This window comes from Platichthys flesus, chromosome 24 (genome assembly GCF_949316205.1).
Source record: "Platichthys flesus chromosome 24, fPlaFle2.1, whole genome shotgun sequence".
Lineage (NCBI taxonomy): Eukaryota > Metazoa > Chordata > Actinopteri > Pleuronectiformes > Pleuronectidae > Platichthys > Platichthys flesus.
Genome location: NC_084968.1, coordinates 14,286,705 through 14,296,725, shown reverse-complemented (window position 1 = coordinate 14,296,725; position 10,021 = coordinate 14,286,705). Strand labels below are relative to the sequence as shown.

General features: G+C 44.9%; 1 protein-coding gene across 2 annotated transcripts in view; it reads right to left on the bottom strand.

Annotated features, from left to right (window-relative positions):
• Nucleotides 1-10,021, bottom strand: part of si:dkey-172j4.3 (diacylglycerol kinase delta) — a 31,333-nt gene that overhangs the window by 20,928 nt on the left and 384 nt on the right. The window contains exons 2-3 of one of the 2 annotated variants that reach the window (XM_062383836.1): nt 9,187-9,485; nt 8,262-8,366 (exon numbers count right to left, since the gene is read on the bottom strand). The gene's annotated coding sequence lies outside the window, so the exon portion shown is untranslated. Of the gene's footprint in view, nt 1-1,978; nt 2,679-8,261; nt 8,367-9,186; nt 9,486-10,021 lie in introns of those variants that run through there. The other variant, XM_062383838.1, reaches the window with a different exon arrangement.

Below are 10,021 nucleotides of genomic sequence, written 5' to 3'. Positions count from 1 at the left end.
GAGGTGGAGCTGGATGAGAGCTCCGTCCTAATGTGATAATAAATCGTCTTGTCCTCGTCCTCGGCCTGAGTCAGAGGGGAGAGAAGCCGCCTCCCAGGCCAACTACGCTAAGTGCTCCTCTAGAAAAGATAAAACGGAGGAGGCGCGGCTGGCGGAGGTCAAAAGGACACTCGGGCGTTCAGGAGCTGGATCAACGAGGGACGGACGCCATCTTCTAATCGAAGGTGTTGAGGACGGACGCCGGCGGGACACGAGGACGCCAAACGGACAGGAAGTGAAGGATGGCTCAGCAAACAAGAGGCTGAAGTGTCTCGATTGCCCCCTGGTGGCCGGCTGGAGTAAAGGTCATTAGAGGTCAGCCCCTCGCTGCTTTCTGTTCCCACCAGCCGAGCCCGAGTGTTTCCATGACCCTGAACACACAACTACACAATGTGATGAAACACTGGGACGGGCAACAAGTGGCTTGTGTTAAAGCTCTGGGATAGACACACACACACAGACACACACAGACACACACACACACACACACACACACACACACACACACACACACACACACACACACACACACACACACACACACACACACACACACACACACACACACACACACACACACACACACACACACACACACAGGGTTCAGAGTTCTTACACCGAGTGTCATTAACACATGTGCTTTTGCTGACTCAGGCTGTCACTCTTCATGTGGTACTTCAACTCACAGGGTGTGACAGCGCACACACACACACACACACACAATCACACACAACACACACACACACACTGCTGATTGTGCAAGCTGCAGTCACAAAGACTAAACCGAATGATAAAAATCTATCTGTGTTCTCAGAAAAAGTATTGCAAAAGAACCGTGTGCGTGTGTGTGTGGCTGTGTGTGTGTGTGTGTGTGTGTTGTGGCGACAGTCTCTTGCTTCCTGTTAGAGAGCTTTCCAGAGAGAGAGGGGCTGAACAACCCCAGTGTGAGTCTATTTTTGGCAGCACAGGGAACGAGCTGAAGCTTCACGGGGTTAACACAACACCGAGTCGCACAGAGGCGTTACAAACACAACAGAGGGCCTGAAAAAAACACACACACAAAAACAACAGCAAACGGGACGAAGCAGAAGAGCAGAGAGGGAAGTTCGAGTGTGAGCGTTTCTCTCTCGGCCCTGTTGTGGTGGTTTAAAGGCCGACGCCCCCCCCCCCCCCCCCCCCCCCCGACAGGATCCGGCAGGCCGGGCGTCACAGGAAACACCGCGTCTCATCGATGTCACATGACCTGCAGCCTTCAAACCTCAGAGTCTCCTCCTGGTCACGGCTTCTATTCTGACTCTGGATCAGTCATGACAGAAAGAAAACGCTTCCCAGAATCATTCAAACATTAAAAACTTTAATGACTTCCCTGTTTGTGTTTGACAAAGTAAAACCTGAGTGACGGAAACAGACGAAAAGAAATCAGGCTTTGTGTTGTCAGCGTCCATTAGCCAGCAGACACACACACACACACACACACTCTGATTGATAACACACATTAACACGTTAGCAGCCTGACACACAAACAAACGCACACCTGTCAAGATTGAAACATGTTTGCTCATTAGTGATAATACACACACACACACACACACACACACACACACACACACACACACACACAAGCAAACAGCTGTTCCTCACGAAGAGGACACATTAGTTCATTAGTGTACACACAAACACACACACACACAACATATTGTTGTATCCTCGTCATTAGCACATTTCCAAAGTGAGTGTCACTATGTTGCACAAATATAACTCAACATTGTCTCACACACACACACACACACACACAGACAGACAGACACACACAACCTCCTCCTGCAGGGATGGTGACAGACGGGACAAGATGGAGGGATGAAGAAAAGACAGCGATGGTGAAAGTGGACGAGTGAGAGAATTAAAGAAAGAGCAGAATAGGAAGAGACGCTGAATTCACCTCCAGTCACTTCCTCCTCCTGCTGCTCAGTTACATCTCGGTGCTGTTGAATCTTCTGAAGTTTTAAAAAGTGATTTGACAGACGAAGAGAAACGAGGGAGCTCGTCCTCCCGGAAAACAAAATCAAACGCTTGACACTGGACACGTGTTCTCAGCTGCTGAGCAAACACCCGACTCCTCGTGTGCCCTGGGCTGATCTCCTGTTGCAGCCCATTGTTTGCCCAGCCTTGTATTTGCTGTAGATAACCTGAATAGATAGAGAGGATCTACAGGACACAGGTCAAACAACCTGGAGCTGGTCCGAACCACAAAGGCCTGGAGGATCTCACAGAGGAACTCAGTCCACGTCAAACACACTCAGAAATATCTGTCCCTGAAATACGTCTGATTATTTGAGTCCAAATCCATTTTCACAATGTTTAATAAAGTGGAAAACAAAGAAATTTAACTTCTTTCTGGTTCCATCACGTTTCATGGAAACTTGTCCATGTGGCTGTTTGTGTTATCTAGCTGACAAAGCACGGGGGTGAAAACATAACCTCCTTGGTGGATGTAAAAAGAGCAAAACAAATTTGCTCTTTGAAAGACATGACTAATAAATGACTGGAGCTGATACCTGTGTGTTATATTACTGCAGTGAGATAACATCCACTCTGTTCCACTTGGTTGTTATTCTGAAATCCAAATGGAAACGACAACAATGAGAATAAAAGGTTGAAACAGACTTCAGTTCTTCTTTTTGCTCCAGGACGCTCGTTGAAATGTAATTAAAGCCGTTATTGACTGATCCAGGATCAATTATATGATTCTTCTGGATTTAAAGCAGCATTTGTAATTAGCTTCTATTAGCCCTGAAGCACCGGGCGGGTGGAGTTTCACATTCAACATTATTCAGGCTTTTTTCATGACCATTCATTTCATTTTATGCATCTTTTAATGATTAAATTAATCACAAATAATGTAAAACAACACTTTTTGGTATTTAACAAATAATAAAGGAAGAAAGAAAAGGCTCCTCTCAGGTTTCACTCTGGTCTACGGCAGGATATCGATTAGTTTCAAATTAAGGGCGTGAGTAGGACTGATCGTGGACGTGAGGGAGGCGCTACGAAGACAAAGTGAGACAGACAAGAGGTGAGGGACAGATGAAGGGAACAGGGGATGAAAGCAGAGGACGATGGAGGTCGAGAGGATGAACAGATCAAGGCAGGAGAAATAAAACACAACCGGGGGGTGAAGCAATGAAAAGAGAAGAATCCAAATAAGACTGGACCCAGAAGACAAAACGCTGAGAAGGACAGACAGGAAGTGAACGTGTCACTTCCTGTCTGGTTTCCTCTTTTTTTAAATACTGTAAACTGTCAATCCAAAAATAGAAATGAGTTCAGGTAATGACTCTTCTGTCCGTGTCTGGTTTCAATTCATTAAATGTGGCTGCACACTGAGATATTTATGTAGTGAAACTGATTTATATATAGATATGTTTTATACAAAGGAACATGGCAGAAAACATTTTAAACACAGGAAGCAACGGTTGTTTTCGATTCGTATCTCAAAGTTGGAGACGACGTCTGTGACGGGGAACGAAACCCGACCTCAGCAGCTTCTGTTCGGAGCTCCTCCCCCTTCGCCCCCCCCCCCCCCACGACAAATCCACTGCAATGCAAACCAGTTCAGAAGTGAAATATCTTTAGATTGTTCAACTCCAAAATGATTTCAGATGGTCTCAGTTTGTGACGGGTTATTCCTTCATGGGAGCTGGTGTCCCTTTGACCAGTTAGAGACCAGTTGCCCTGTGGTGGAAGCTAATAAAGACCAGAATAAAGAATTAAACCGAACATTTCTATCATGTGAAATAAACGAGAGCAGCTGGACTTCAACCTCTCCGTTTTAATTTTGCTCCAATATGACCGACGGTGAGTAAGTGAATTAGAGCTACTCTCTCTCTCTTTCTCTCTCTCTCTCTCTCTCTCTTTCCTCCACTCACTAATTTCTCCTCCATCCCTCGCTCCTCATCTCTTTCCATCTCTCTCTCTCTCTCAGTATTGACCCACACACTATAGCAGCTGTATCGCATCAAGCCAAGGGCATAAATCACAGCACACACACACACAGCGCTGACCATCCCACACACACTCTCCTCAAGCCATTTCTGTTTACCGTCCCACACACACACACACACACACACACACTATAACTCGTCCTCATCACCACTGCGGTGAACACCCACACACATCTCTGTACCGGCAGTGAGATGCAGATAAAATAAAAAGTACAAATATAGCCGCTATGATTCCAGAGCACCGTGTAGGAAAATCCTCAGGAAAATCAAAAAATAAAAGCGCTACTTGTTGGTCACCACTCAAACAGCCAGAAATACGACTGGTTATATAATCTGAGCTGGTGTTGCTATATTAGACGGGGAATGTGTTCGCTTGGGAAGAAGAGAAAACGTAAGAATTATCGATTTCTCACTTCTAAAAATGACATCAAGGCAAAAAGAATATTAGAATCCACACAGAACAACAAGTTGGATTCGAGACAGAAGAGGTTTCAAGTGAGATTTATGAATTATTCACTTTTTAAGAAACAAGTTTGGGAGGAAAAAGTCTCCGGAGACAAGATGGAAAAAACACAAGATGTCAGATTTACAACCGGGAGAGAGGGACTCATGCTGAGGAATGAATAAAGAGAAAACATCTAAGAAATGGGAGGAGGACGAATAAGATGGAGAGAAGGAGGAGAGGAAGGAAAAGGAGACGTATTGTGCACCACAATGAAGGTACTGCCCTTTTCTGTTTGTTTGTTTGTGTACTCTCACATGCAGTCATTAGAGCGTGTACGCATCACATACACACACACACACACAGACACACACAATTCAAAGAAGCTTGTTTGCTCTTTGGCCTCATTCTCTTCCTGCGTCTCCTTTTATTTTCCAGGACAAATGAGATTGAACAGGAGGAGGAGGACGAGAGGAGGAGGAGGACGGAAAAAGAAAGAGTGTAAATAATCCCGCAGGTAAAGAGACAAAAAGGAAGAAGGGAATCACGGGTCACTCCAGACTTCTGCTACGAGGAGTGACACAGCAAAAAGTGCGTCCACTTCCCTGAACTGCTGCTTCACAAACAACACAACAACACTGACTCAGCCCCAACACAACGTTTAAATCAGGCAGGACGTTTTCTGTGGCATGCAGGCAGAGGGTCCTGAATAAGACCCCCCCCCCCCCCCCCCCAGATTGAAAATAAGGGTCACTGTGTTGCATTAAATTGTCTCAATCGTCCTTTGTTTCTCTTTGTGGTCATTTTAACACAACTCTGCTTCTCTTCACCACTCGGGGCTTTTAGTCCCTCAGACGTGTTTGTGTGATGGTGAGTGTCGGTAAAAGGATGAAACTGGATTATTGCTCCATCGATCGGATGCATCGCGTTATTGATTATCTCTGCTGGACTGTGAATTATGCTGCACTCCACCGTAATAAAACCTGATATATCTGGATGAACTGTGTGATATCGACAGGCTGCAGCGTGTTCTCTGGCTTTATGGTCACGGGCCGACAACCACACACATGTGCATTTGGAGCTTGGACTACTATAAACAAAAGATAATGATCCCAGACTGTCTCAGCAGTACAGTAAATACTAATATGCCACTAAAACTGTTTTTATAAAAGATAAATTATGCATCATTCAAATTAGAAAGTTACACAATCACGGCCTTTAAACGTGTGAAATTCAAAGTAAGAGGCATTTCTTCATTGTGTAGTTGAGACAGAAGAGAAACGAGATGATATGAAACACTTGAAGCTTCATGTCTCAGCAGCTGCAGAACGTTCTCTCATCTTCAGAATAAACCGCTGGAGCAGAGGTGGTTGAGTCGAGTTCTTCTAACCTCTGCACAGACGAGCTGGTGCTGGTCTGAGGTCAGAACCAGAACGGTTCTCAGAGAGGAACACACGTGATTCAACCTTCCAGGGATTTTGAATCCAATCAGCCCGAGTTTGACCGAGTCAGACAATTAGCAGATCTCCAGAGTCACACTCTGAACAGAAGGTTTGACTCTCCGGCCTCTGGACGAGATGAAACCTGCTCCACCGAGGCCCCGCTATCAAGAAAGTTCATCTCTCCACCCAAAGATATTTAATTACGATGCTCACGTCTTCCCCCAGAGAACCGGACGGGGGGGGGGGGGGGGGGGGGCTCGGCGCCGAGGAGCTGAATTAATCTCACGGTGTCGAGGACGTCATGTCAGAGTTGATAAGAATTAGCATCTCCTTAACGAGTGTGCTAACACACTGCCGCGCTAACAAGTGCGCTAACTGGCAGGGGACAGGAGGAGGGGAGGGAGGGGCAGGGAGGCTGTTACGCTGCCCAGCAATACACAACAAACACACACATTTGTACTTCGACAACATTTACATTGACGCCAATATTACAACTATTGACCATATTCTGAATAAGACGTGTCCTCACTTTTGCAGGTATCACAATGCAAGAACACACAGACACACACAAACACTCACACTAATACACAAACATACTTGGCCACATGTACACAAAGGGGAAACACAATAATCCTCTCAATAATCTTTGTCTGTGATATAATCCTGACGAACATAATCCAAATCAAAGTATTAGGTACACACACAATCCAATCAACACACACACACACACACACACACACACACAGCTGAACTAATCACAGCTGCGTGAGTTTGACTGACAGCTGGTGACAGAGTCCTTCCACCAATGAGAAGGGAGCTGCGTGATGACATCACTACACTGAGACAGCTGCAGTTTAAAAAGAGGAGCCCTGGATCCAAAACGTTAGTAACAAATCAATTAATCATTTCAGTTATCAAATTATTTATTTAAATCCAAATGTTGAAGATGTCGTAAGATATTAAAATGCAAAAACGTATTTAACAAAATTATGGAAAAATAAGTATATGTATGTATATACAGTCACAACTGATGTAATAACTACATACTTGAAAACTATTACTCCTGTATTACATTTCTTTTCTAACATTGATAAACATTTTAGTTGCAATGAAATTTAATTTTCTCATTGAAGTTTAAAAAAGTTATATAATTTTCTTCTGGTTAATTGACATTAATGACAAAGAATATAATCAACCTAACATTCGAGGCTTTAACCCTTAATTCTCCGACCCTCAAACCATGCCCCCCCCCCTTCTGTCTCTCCTTCCCGCCCCCACGCATCACATGTCCACGCGCCACATTACGGCGGCGCCCGATGACATTATCCCATCAATACCAGTCTGATATCTAAAACCATTATCTGCTCCTGGGACACGGTGGCGTTACGGCACGCCGCCCCCGTGACGACGGGAGCTGCCGGGTATCAAGTGTCTCCTATTGATCCCCACGCGGTTTACAGTTAATGGAAGGAATTACAGGAAATGGATAATTATTATGGAGTTTGCACTGGTGTCATCTGTTTGTTTCCATTCCTGGCGAAGCTCTTTCTCATCGTGAACACCAGCTCATCAATAACTAATGAGTCAGTTTATGAATGTGAGTGTTTTCCAGTAAGAGACGAATCTCACCGCGTCAATATCTTCCAATAAACCAGCGTCCAGGGGCCGATAGGCAGCCATCACCGAGCCGACAGGAGAGGAAGCTGTTACTGTGCCATCACATCTGAGATCTGAATATGACTCGATGAGAGGAACGCAGACAGGAAGTGGACGAGGCCTGAACAGGAAGTCAGCCGCCTCGAGACGAGACTTTGATTCAAGAAAAGAAAGACGCAGTTGAAGATGCTCCAGTGGGCTGATGTATGAAGGCAACACCTGAGGAGTTCAAGGTTGTGTGTCTGTGTGTGTGTGTGTGTGTGTGTGTGTGTGTGTGATAAAAGCAGGCGTCCTTCAAACGGTTCTGGATCTACACGCATCAATTCTTCGATGAGATTTTACCATTTTAAATTAGCTCTTAAATAAATGAGCAGCTCAGATGTGTAACCGAGTTTAACCCATAAACTAAATATTATCCCTCCCGGGTTTGATTATTAGATTCATCTTATTTTAATGTGTCTACAGCCAGAAAAAAATTACTTTAAAATAAGGTGCGACTTTCTCAAATAGCCAGAAAACAAACGATCTTTGAAAAGAGTTCCCAGTTTCCTGACTTTCCAGGCTGAAACACAATATACCCAATGCTCTTCGCCCACTGGGAACACTGGGATGAATGGAAACAACAGCAGCGAGGTCATAATCCCACCTCCACATACACACACACTCTCTCTTCTTTCCTACCTTGGTCCTTATTTGTCCCGAGGTGGACACTTTGCGGATCAGCTTGTGGGACGTGTCCTCTGTTTCCCCGTCGCTGTCCGACGACTCCTCCCCGGCTTCTCCAGACTGAGAACAACAATTCAGATATCGGTCAAATATTAATAACATAAAACAGCTGAGGGGGAAATTACCTTAATTATCTTAACGTCTCAGGAATGAAACACGAGCAACAAAAAGTAAGAAGTAGAAAACGTAAAGAAAATGACTTTCAAACCAGCCTCATGACAATGACTTCCAATTTCCAGACTCACTCCCCTTTTGGTTTTGACGGTACTTGTCGTGCAGTGAACCTTTCTAAACCTGTTCTTTATGAAAATCTATTTTTGCAGCAACTTCAGGGAACTTAACCTTCAGAATCCAGAAGTGCTGCGTACAGGACTGGAAGTGTTCAGACTTGCTGCAGGACCAGGATAGAAAAAACAGTTCAACAGTTCCTGAGGCCCGAAGCTCAAACTCCCTCTCACAGAGACTTTCATTATATTATATCAAGTTCTAATAAGTGGAAGTTTTACATGTGGAGGACTAATATTTACCCAAGGTCACATATTTAAAAGTACAAAATTCAAAAACAGTTTTAAATTGCTCTGAGGCTGCAGACAGATTACAAAACGTTTTGCGACTAACATGCACGTTCCACAGAAGACGGTATAAATGAGACTTTCAGAGTCTGGTCACAGGAGTTGACCTTCTCCCTCTGGAGTTAAATGAACTTTAACCTGCAACTTTCTCCTGCATGCGTGTGACCGGGGCTTAATTCTGCAAACTGCCAGCACACTTCCTCTTTTCTTCTCAGATATATTCAGACGACTGTACCACACCTCGGACGCAGCTGCAGCTTCACATTTCAATCCTGTCGTTTAGAGAAGGATCTGAAGAGCCTACTTACGATGAGAGTCCTCTCAGCGTCGGCCTGGGGCGACCCAGCGACTCCCCGGCCCCGCCACGTACAGGACGTTGGGGTTCAGTTTGGACGCCATGATGAGTCAACGGCGAAGGGCACAGGGAGAAAGGGAGGTTGTGGAGAGGGATGAAAAGTTTGGCACTTGCTGAAGAAGAGGAGGAGGAGGAGGAGGGATGGAGAGAGGATGGGGGTGGGGGGGGGTAAAAGTGTGGCGAGACGTGAGCGCTTCACCAAGTGGAGGAGGAGAGAGAGTCTCGTCCTCTATTCCCGATCCTGGGACAACTCTGGAAAAGATGGAGGGATGAATTATTGATCAGGAGAAGGAGGGGGATTCAAAAAATAAAATCATCTCTCAACTCTTACAAATATTTGTCATTTTCTGGAGCTCCTGTTTCTCGGTTAGCGTTTCTTAGATTTATTTCTAGAGAACTTTTAAAAAGGCTGATCACATGAGACAGCAACACAACATGAATACACAACACTTTGAGATGATCATGACAAGGATAACCACAAGGATTACGATGAAGATGAAGATGAGGCTGGAACGCACCCACAAAAAAGTGCATGTGATATATATCTCTCTCTATATATATGTAGGGCTATGTGTGTGTGTGTGTGTGTGTGTGTGTGTTTCCTTGATTACAACATGCACACGTTACAGAAACCTGTCTGCATCCCACTCCATGAACGACCCAAACTTGCACACAGCCCCCCTGTGCGTGTGTGTGCACGTTTCCAGCCTGTTCATATGTGTTTGTGCAGCTTTCAGGGACATTTTTTAATTTAAATAATAAGAATGAATCATCGGAATTGGAGTCAG